Source organism: Protomyctophum bolini (assembly GCF_963924005.1).
Source record: "Protomyctophum bolini genome assembly, chromosome: 8".
Lineage (NCBI taxonomy): Eukaryota > Metazoa > Chordata > Actinopteri > Myctophiformes > Myctophidae > Protomyctophum > Protomyctophum bolini.
The window spans coordinates 27166561-27176703 of record NC_137869.1 but is presented as its reverse complement, the minus strand read 5'-3'; the positions used below and the strand labels follow the sequence as shown (position 1 = coordinate 27176703).

The 10143-nt window shown below is 40.3% G+C and overlaps 1 protein-coding gene across 3 annotated transcripts in view; it reads left to right on the top strand.

Annotated features, from left to right (window-relative positions):
* The window catches only part of sema6bb (sema domain, transmembrane domain (TM), and cytoplasmic domain, (semaphorin) 6Bb), a 176738-nt gene extending 175405 nt beyond the window's left edge, over window positions 1-1333 (top strand). For all 3 annotated transcript variants that reach the window (XM_080770842.1, XM_080770841.1, XM_080770843.1), the window contains one exon: window positions 1-1333. This exon is cut by the window's left edge and continues 5177 nt beyond it. The gene's annotated coding sequence lies outside the window, so the exon portion shown is untranslated.
* The last annotated feature ends 8810 nt before the right edge of the window (window positions 1334-10143 follow it).

The window sequence follows — 10143 nt, the reverse complement described above, 5'->3', positions numbered from 1 at the left end:
ATGATAAAAGTTATTGGTTTTGGAATTCTGTGTAATATTATTGTATATGATTTGGATTTTTATCTCTGGCGAGTGTTTTATTTTTTCCCCCCTTCTTTTTTTATGATGGCAATGAAGACAATGAACTCGCTGACGATCATTCTTATTGTTCTATTGACAATGATGTTGAAATGGTACTGTGAGCTCCAACTCAGTACTTTCTCCTGATATGTGCTGAATTTGAAGAGCAAAGAGGATGAGGAGGAGGAGGAGGAGATAAGGAGAGAAGTGAACTCCTTTACAGACTGGAGTTAACAAAAAGAGACACCAGCTCAGCGTCTCCTGCTACTGTGAAGGAAACCTGCCGTCCTTTGGTATTCTCACCAGAGGGCTGGGCCCCCCCACCCCACCCACCCCTCAGGTTCTCTGGGGACCCCCGGAGCTGGGCCCCAGGTTCTCTGGGGACACCTGGGGAGGGGCGAGACCCGCTAACATAACACAGACACCACATGTCCCCTACTACGTGTACAGAACCTTGATGCTTATGTGTAATTTAAAGTGCAGTATAGCTGCATGACAACACAGCCTCTGTGTGTACAGACGTAGCGACGTGTGAATTTGTACAGTACATGCAAGTGCGTGCGAGCGTGTGTGTGTGTGTGTGTGTGCTTGTTACTGCAAAAAAAAGAATAAATAAAAATCTGTCTGTCGTCACTCAACACACAACACGTGCATGCACCCTTTGAACAACTGCACAGCACACACACCTAACAACACAAGTGAAAGTATCAATACTTAAGTACAAAAGTATTGGCATCAAAATGTACCAAAAGTTAAAGTATCCATTATGCAGAATGTTTCATTTCACAGGTTTGAAATGTATCCAAATCTTTTGAAAATAGACGATCTACAAGCTCACAATACGTCGCGAGCCAAAGTTTAAATTCGAAGTGGTTAATGTATGTTTTGAAATAATAATCTGCAAAGTAACTAGTAAATAAAGTTTCCAAATAATTGTAGTGGAAAGTATTGGAAATTGGAAATACTCCAGTAAAGTAAAACAAAAAAAAATCAAATTGTACTTAAGTACAGTACTTGAGTAAGTGTACTTAGTCTATACCGGTAGTTACTTTCCACCACTGCTTCTCATTTTCACAAGACAGGGATTTATTCAGTTGCAGCCGATACGTTTCACAGACAGACACATGCACACATGATGATACAAGACATATACAACAGACACACACCACAAACCCCTTCCTCCTCTTCCCCAGTTGTACACCATTTTCCACATTGTCCCGAGGTCTGCAACTCTGCATGGAGACTTTGCTCTGTGTCAACTTTCTTATTCTAATAAACCACTCAGACATTGACTACTAAGCTGTGCTTATTGATTGCAAAAGCTTTTGTTTCACATTTATATTAATTTTAACTGTGTTAATTACCTTAGTTTTTATATGCATACTATGTCCCATGAGTACAAAATATCTGTATCTCCCGGGTAAACCAATCACAGCCAAGTTAAAACTGTAGCTCACTGTAGATCAATCACAGTGAAAGGCTACACAGTTCAAACACTGCTGTGTGCCACAGCTCAGAAACATTACCACACAAAGCTCATGTCAGCATTTTAACTCATCATTGGTATTGTAAGTAAAGCAATTAATCATTAAAAAATGTCTTAATTTCACATTGACATGTTAGGCAATGCTCAAGATACTGTATCAGCTGAGAAGTGATGTAAACATCACTTCTCAGCTGACACTGCTTTGGAAATTGGCTAGCTGGACTGTAACGTGATAAAAAGCAGCAGTCCCTCAGGTTGTCAGCAGAGGGCACACACCACACACTTATCAGCCATGAAAACAAGGTACAACTTCACAATCCAACTGTTGCCAATGTGGAATTGATGAACCTGTAGCTGAAGTTGCAAACAACACAGTCTACTGTAGTAGCTAAACATACATGTTTAGCTAGTCCTCTGTGATTCAGCCAGCAGAAGGTATAGTGAGGGAATATTATCAGAATAATGTCAAATCTGGGAATACATTTCTTACCAAGAATTTTCTTCACCAATGTGTTTGTAAAGGTGTCTACAAACATATCGCACATTGGTTTCTATTCAACCCTAGGGGAATTTTTGACAGCTGTTGAAAGTTGGGGTACCATCAACAACCAATATAAGGCAACATTTTCTAAATTTCATTATGCTTTAAGTAGCATGTGACATGTCAAACTAGGGGGTTTTCATGATTCTGAATCCATTCCAAGCATTCGTTTTGCACAAAAAACACTCCTTGGGCTAAAAACGGACATAGCCGTCACAAGTGTTTTTCGTGCAAAACTATAATGCTTGGAATGTATTCAGGATGCAGACCAAGTGAGTGCTCCAGTTTATTTTCCTGAAGTGCTCAGCTATTATACATTTTATGACTTTAAAGGACTCTATGACTATTTGATACTCTCCCTCTAATTATCAGCCTACTTCCCAGGGAGATAAACAAAATGTACCATTGTATAAATATACTGTATATCAGGGATTGTCACATTAGGCTCCTCTCACAGCACCTAATGGTGGTAGGCCCTGTCACAGCAGACCTGTCATGTTACCACCATGATACCATGTTACCATGGTAACGTGTTACCATCCCAGTCACAGGGACGTCTTCCATCCCTGGCTGTGACATGGTCATCACGTCTGACCATGATACTGACTATGATACTGACTATGATACTGACATGATACTGACCTTGATACTGACTATGCTATATGACAAGTTGACAAAAGGTATTATTAGGTTCCCAAGTTGCATCGTTCTCAAGTAGGCCGGTAGCCGACGGGCACGTACAGGTCTAGTAAAACTAATGAGAAATAAATCTGAATTTCTATTATGTTTTGTTTTGAGTAGTCATTATTATATTTTCGTAATGACCTGTGACGGAAGTGAGTCAGTCAGTCAGTCAGTCAGTCAGTCAGTCAGACAGACACGCAGGTACCAACCCACCTCTGACCTCTTCCGTCTTCCTACCTGTGTAGTCAACTTGGCAAAAGTAAAGGCAATTGGGCATTGTAAAAAACGCAAAAATTATAAAACTTCAAACTAGACAGAGTGCACAGTGTCCTTGATCTGATGGAAGGCAGTGATGTCCGGATGATTTTCTCCACTGTCCTCACTACTCTCTGTACTGTTTTCCAGTCTGCTTCATTGCAGCTTCCAGACCAGACAGAGATGCAGTTTGTCAGGATGCTCTCTATAGTTCCCCTGTAGAAAGTAGTGAGGATGGGAGCGGAGAGTTGGGCTCTTCTCATCCGGCGCCGTCTAAAAATAGGATAAAAAACGAGAATGCCATTAGGTTGTGAAAAACGTGTGTTAACAATCGTGAAAAACTGTAATGAAAAGGCTGGAACAGTGCCAGCTGGTACTCTCCCTGATTTGACTCAGCGCACAGCTGAGCTCCACCAAACCTTAGCCCATGCACAGCCCTGCCTCTCCCTATCTGAGTGTTAACATTCTCTGTGCATCTTATTCTTTGCATTCATTAAAAACACCATACATCTGAATATGATATAAGAGCACACAGTGTAATTAATTTGAGAGCCCTATATTCATCAGGGAGGAGAGAGAGAGAGAGAGAGAGAGAGAGAGAGAGAGAGAGAGAGAGAGAGAGAGAGAGAGAGAGAGAGAGAGAGAGAGAGAGAGAGAGAGAGAGACACAGGCAGACAGACAGAGAGAGAGAGAGAGAGAGAGAGAGAGAGAGAGAGAGAGAGAGAGAGAGAGAGAGATGGAAAGGTCACAGCGTTTACTCCTCTCTGTCTGTTTGCTCTCACTCTCAGGCATAGTAGCCTATATGAGGTCACACAGTCATCCACTGGTAAATATACATAAAGAGACAATTACATAAACATGTGTGTGCTGTATTCATTTTCTCTGTTTATTTCTCTCTCTCTTTCTCTCTCTCTCGCACGCACACACGCGCACGCACACACACACACACACACACACACACACACACACACACACACACACACACACACACATCCAAACCCAAACAAACATGTTTAAATTACTCCATAAACAACACACTCTCCTATCCTCCTGGTGGAGACCTGTGTCCTGTGCCCAGAAGGGCACTTTTTCTAGTTAATTTCTGCATCTCTGACTATAAAGACTAAGTCGACTAAGGTTTTTCAGAAGACTAAATGGGACTAAATGGTCAATGGTTATGTTGTTCAAAAGACTAAATCAAAATATTGTGGAAAAATTTAACACTGCTCTTTGGGTCTCGTATTGTTTGGGAACCACGGCGATATAGACATAGTCACTATAGAGCAAGGAAGAAAACGGCTAAGAATACTTGAACACTAGAGGGCATGGTTAACCGCTGAAGTTTTGAGACAGTTTATCTATTCTGAACTTGTTTACATACAGGCAATGAATGAACCATACTGAATCACAGGACGACCAAGGCCCTGCATCTGGTCATCACCATAATGTTGGTCAATGCGGTCATGATGGATCATCACAGCTTCACAGGTCAGTTGCATCTTCCTTTCGCTTTGGCAGCTGTGTAAATGGCATAACTGTATATTTTATGGTTTTGCTGACCTACGGTGAGCCTAACTAAATCATTCCCATTCCTCTGCTGTGCCTCCGCACACTCATCAACATGAGTAGATGAGTAACTATGACAGTTCAGTCCAGTTCAGTGTGCAGTAAAGATGTATTAAGCTCTGCAGTTAACCTCGATTGACATAATTTGTAATTCACTTAACTGATAGTGTCCCGCCGTGTAGGATCAAATGAAAATCACTGCATGGATAAAATAGCTCCTGTACAGCCCTATAAGGAGAGCTTCAAACATCCGAGATCTATTGTTCTGTAGCCCCACAAGCAGAACCCAAATGGTACTGAAGTTTCTGACATTTTGTAGACTCAGTACAGCCAAATTTCATAAAAGCTTTATGGAGGGTTTCGAGAGGGGCTAATTGTTCTGTTGACATTGTGGCCTGAGATACCATAAAGAATTACATGTTTACAAGTGCATTCTCTCTTCCTTTGTAAACAGTGCAGCCAGGAAATGGGAACCATTTCAATCGCATAAACTTCGAAATGTGACCTTAATCGAACCTGCACTTGCATATAGGCTAAACTTAGAAATGTGACCTTAATCGAACCTGCACTTGCATATAGGCTAGTGCTGAACATGTGGCTTATCAAGCAGTCCCCCCTAGGCCCTGCCTATATTATATCTCTGCAGTTCATTTAAGGTGAGCCCATATGTGCAATCATGCTAAGTAAAAGGTTCTCCCGGGTTAATTGTTTCCAACTCTGCCTGGAATCAGCTCCTTTCTGAAAATGTGTCAGTGATACAGTAGTAGAGTGCATATAGGGTTATAGGCTACTGTAGTGTGTACATTCACTGTATTTTGCTGATGTAATCTTCACACAGATATGATGATGTGTTAGCCTACTGTACCCTTTATTATGAAAACGAGGCCATCCAAGTTCCCACTGCTGGCTAGAACTCAGCATAAGAGATAGTGAAATGTATCTACCGATATTTGATACCTGTTGTGTGGTGTCAAATGAAAATCACTCTGCATTGATAAAACATCTTTTGTATAGCTGTAAGGAGAGCTTCACAAACATCACAGAGATCTCACTTTTCTGTTGACATTGTAACCTGAGCATTTTTTTGTTGCATATTATATTTTGTGCCATAAATAATTCCAGTACAGATTTATGTATTTATTTTGAATCTGCAATCTATAGAATGTACAGCAAAAGTACAAGTGCACACAGGAAATGACAATCATTTTGTTGTGATTATTAAACTGCCACCAGTTCCATGTTTTAAATAGAGTGTGGGACAAAGAAATGCTTGTGTTCTGATCTTGACCTAAATCGAACTGACTTTGCAAACTAGGCTAGTGCTTCTGGCATGTGGGTTGACAGGTCCCTATAGTATAGGGACTGCAGTTCATTTAAGGTGAGCCCACTTGCTACTTATTATGTGCAAACATGCTAAAGTAAAAGGTCGCCTTGGGTCAATTGTTTCCAACTTATTCCCATGGTCTCTGCTGGGCATGTTGTCACAAGAAAAAAACAACATAACTAACCTCTGTGATAGAATGCTGATTATTATTGTGGCAATAAATATCACCACTCATTGTAGTACTACTATAGTATAGTAGAGTAGGCCTGCCTGAACCCCAAAAGCCCAATACTGTACCTCCCTTGCCTCAGGGGGATTCTCCTTTGGCTGATTAATGTATACTTAATTTGTTTCCCATGCCGGAGACTGGGGTTCGATTCTAGGGTGCTTGTTCAGGATCCAGTTTCCAGGTCGGGGGTCAAAGCAGGTGTTCTCCACGGGCCTGAAAATTAAGGCTGGCCTGGCCCTATAAAAGTGGTCTGGCCCTATAAAACGTTGTGTCGGGTTTGGGCAGAATTTGAGAACTCTATCACAGAGTAAAAGTGAAACCCCAGTCAGCACCATCTTCATAATAGATAAATGCACAAGCAGACAGAACAGAATTATTATTTTCCTTATTTAAAAATAAATCAATATATATATTTTTTCATGGAGCCCGAGGCCCGGCTCAGAATACATTTTAGGCCCGCCCCGGCACGAAAACGTCTGGTCGGGCTTCGAACAGAATTTGAGAACTATCCTGCCTGAAGACCTGAAGAGCCCATAATGGCTCCCTTGGCCTAGGGGGAAGTACTTCATACAAACTCTTCATATTTTTGTTAATATAATGAATAATCAAACACAAATCAAACATACGAATCAATGAAAAAAAAACGGAAGAAAGAAACAAAAAACATAACACAAAAAAAAACAGAAAAACAGCTTAACATAACTACAATAGTACAGCATTTTTCAAGTTGAGTGTAAGGCTAGGCAGGAAAAGAGCTGGAGACATGACTCTCAATACACTTCAGATAAGCATTTTTTCAGACCCAACAACCACTACATGAAACTTTTACAGACCCAACAAGGATTTCTTTCTTTTGAAATCATTGCCTGAATGACTCCCTTCCATCCAAGTGCTATCAGCAGTCATTGACTTGGCAGAAGTTGCCTGTACCAATGTGACCAACCTCCACAGTCAATTCCAGATTATTAATTTATCCGCATTAATTTACAAAAAAAGTCAAAAAACAAATATTTGGAGAAAGATGTCTCTGCCCGACAGCAACTATATATAGCAAAATAGGGTTTTCAGAAAACAGTTAGGATTTAGAAGGCTTTTTAGAATCGGGTCGTCAATGGGTTTCACAATGGGGAGTTTTTAATTCGTTTTTAATGAGCAAATCTGCCTTACAGTTTGATATCACCTTGGCTTGTACAGTAAGTGCAAAAGATATTGTAAACATAAAAACATCTTGTCATATATGGTGTGTCTCATATTTCAAATTCATCTGATTATTGTTTCATTGGGACCAGAACATTAGTATTTTCATCTGGTAATTGTATTACTGTTTTCTCTTCTGCCCCATGGGACCTTTATGATGATAAAGCACCCCTGACTTCAAAAGAGTGGTTTTTTCGTTATCCACATCTTTTGGGACTAAGATGGCGATAAAGAAGGGGGTGAATTTTATCTTTCATAATCAAATAATTTTTTCCACAATCTATTATGCAACCTAGGCGCCCATCTCTGTTATGAGCTTTGTCCACGACAAAGAAGTAAAACAGAGAGAGAGTGAGAGAACACATCAGGTGTTTAAAGGTCAGCGCACAGCACGACTCACATGCGTGTCCATTAATTCACACGCGCTCCGCACTCCTTTTCACCGTCCACTTCCGTTTGCTGCTTTATCCCAATTTTCGGAGCAAATTGCCTTCGCTCTTTCTATCCGTCGGTCACACAAAGGTGTTTATCTGTTATATATTAGCTGAGATTGGCAGCGGCTTCTGCCATTGTCCGGCAGAGGTGGTTGGTGTGACAACCAGACGTCTCCATGGAGACCTGGTTCAGAGGTCAGCGTGGCGGACGTGTGTCATCACGTTGAAAAGAGTTGGAATGAACCCTCACTGTTCCACATCTCTATTATGGTTTGTGATGAATAAATGACTCAACCATTCCATTTACAATTCATATAACAGGGTCAGTCCCAATGTCCTGTGCCTCAGTACAAACATATTTTCCTATACCAATTTTTATTAATGCCATCAAGTTGTCCTCAAATCCTATGAAGAACTGTGTTCTTGGAACTGAGTTCCAAAAGGTTGCCATACATACCGGTAGTTTACATTATGTTGTACTCAACACGTTAGCCTCCATATGCCCTCACAAAGAAAGGTTTTATAGATGCCTTTTTGTCGTAAGCCTACTAGCAGATGTGTGTCAGACTGTCAGTGTGTCAGGAGGACAGTTGCCTGTGATTAGCTGCTGTGGTTTTGTTGGTTGGTTGGAGTAATTGAAAATTACGCTCCAACTGATCCATAGCAGATCACGCAAGACCTTACCTTATTTTGCATCTTATCTCTTATCTACTGTCTGAGCCTCGCAATGTACGAGCGGCTATTTTTTTTTACAATATCTGTGGAACTGAGTCAAACTAAATGTAATGCCTCACCTCCTACAATTCCAAGTGCTTGTCAGGGTGGGGGGTCCCCAGTTCAAATATGATTATTAGTCATCAGTGATTTTCCTGTAACATTTACTGCTGAAAGTTTCAAACAAGAGCTTAAACATGAGAACAAATGGTCTTCATCAATCATTTTTAAATCACTCATGCATGCATGCACGTATGCACAGCACACGCATACATAATTTCCACACATATAGCATACAAGCCCCAGTTACAGTCAGCATAGTATGTGTGTGCTATAAAGTAAATCAAGGTCCATTTAGTGATCTACACTTGAATCAAATGGGAGTAGGAGTTTAGGAAAATCACTGAGGTGACATGAACTTGCAAGTGCAACCTTATAGTGGATGTGTGTGTGTATACAGGACGTTCTTTATGTGCGTACAATAAGTACTATCTATTGTCAGTCTCCTACATCCTGTTGGTTGTAAATAAATACCATGTTATATCATCACTTTCCTATTCAGCCCTTCATCCATTATATGATATACATTGTCAAAAAAGATGAGAAACAGCATCTGCATCTCCTGGGTTGCCGTGTCCTTGTGCAGTAAAATGAGATATTGTACTGATGATAACCTAATGCCAGATACAAAACATCTTTGGGACAAGCGTCCATTTCTTTGTTTATACTTAACTTTATACCCTTACAACGCCCTTCTCTAGTGTGACTGCATTGTGGATTCTTCACAGGTGTCGAATTAGCATGAAACATAAGACACGGTACAGTTGTTCGGCTGTAAACACAGGGTGTGATAATGGCCGTCTGAGTGTCGGAAGGCATGCAGACCAATGCTATCACAATCTTTTATGGCAACCAGACTCAAAGGAATCACTTCTGGGGACATCTGGTACCATTACATAGCTTATGGTTGTTTCAAAGATAGTAAAAAGAGTGTTATGTCAGAAAATATCATATTTTGTTTTGGACATTTTCTAAACAATAATGACATGTCCAAAATAGGAATACCGTGTTTCAAAATGGTTAGTTACACTAATCACATAATAGTCCATATACATCTTATATCTGAAATATCAATGTATTTGTTTATAATCAGCCAGCTTAGATACTTATAGTACTGTTATTTTGTTGCAATCTACTGTACTGTAGTAAATCAATATTGTTGCTGTCGGGCAGAAACCGCCTCCATATTTAAACTTCCTATGTTTTTTTCGTAAATTGATCATACTTAATACCTAAAGAGTCACAAGGGACAGCTGCAATTCGAAAACTGCCCCCCCGTAAAATCTGAACCCCCCCACCCTTTCCCTTTTTTCCCCTCACTGTATATGTTTTTCCCCCTTTGTATGTATACATCATTCATTCATGATCTAAGCCATGTAATGATGCAAAAGTAACCATGGAGATGATTCATGGAAGATATACACAAATCATATACACGGTTAGAAAATAAGGGAAAATATGTACAGTATAGAAACATCACATCCATGTGAATTGAGGGGTGCTCTTATCATACTGTACATCATCTTATTCCGTCCAATCACAATTTGCGTTCTCACTTCAATGTTTGTGTTTACACACTTTTGTCTTCAATGT